This window comes from Orbicella franksi, chromosome 5 (genome assembly GCF_964199315.1).
Source record: "Orbicella franksi chromosome 5, jaOrbFran1.1, whole genome shotgun sequence".
NCBI classification, from domain to species: Eukaryota; Metazoa; Cnidaria; class Anthozoa; order Scleractinia; family Merulinidae; genus Orbicella; species Orbicella franksi.
The window spans coordinates 25,756,792-25,757,400 of NC_138149.1; positions in this window are offsets into that span (position 1 = coordinate 25,756,792).

The window sequence follows — 609 nt, forward strand, 5'->3', positions numbered from 1 at the left end:
ATAATTGATTGACCACAAACAATAATTAGTAGTTGTTGCATTAACTTAAGTGACGTTCATTAGGAATTCTTATAACGATTAAAATATTTTCCTTTACAATCACTGATTTTAAGCCAGAAACTATAATTTTCCCAGCAGTTGTCGTAGCAAATGATTTTCTAGTAATAGCCATGGTAACGTGTCACAGTTTTCAATAATTAGTCGATTTAATCAGTGAAATCAGGAGCATACTCGATTATGGTTCCTGGTAAAATTTATGCAATGCTTGCTATTTTACATTTAAAGAGAGAGGTTTCCTTGCCACGATTGAAAAAGCTTGCTGCGTTTCGTTACGTTTTACGCTGCATGGTTAACTGCCATCGCGTGTCCACAAACCAAGCTGAATTATTAGGAAGAGTTTTAGCATGAAACCAATAGGGTACAATGATATCGCTAATGCCCTCAATAAGAAGCCTGTGCTGTCCAGAGTTCTTTACATTAGGTACGTGGCCAAAACCTACGGTCCAACATGTATTTATGGTTCAAACAGACTTCAAACCTTTTACTCCAGGATTTTCAAGGACAATTCAGCAATTTTTACAAACTGAGTTCCCTCAGAATAACAAGTGA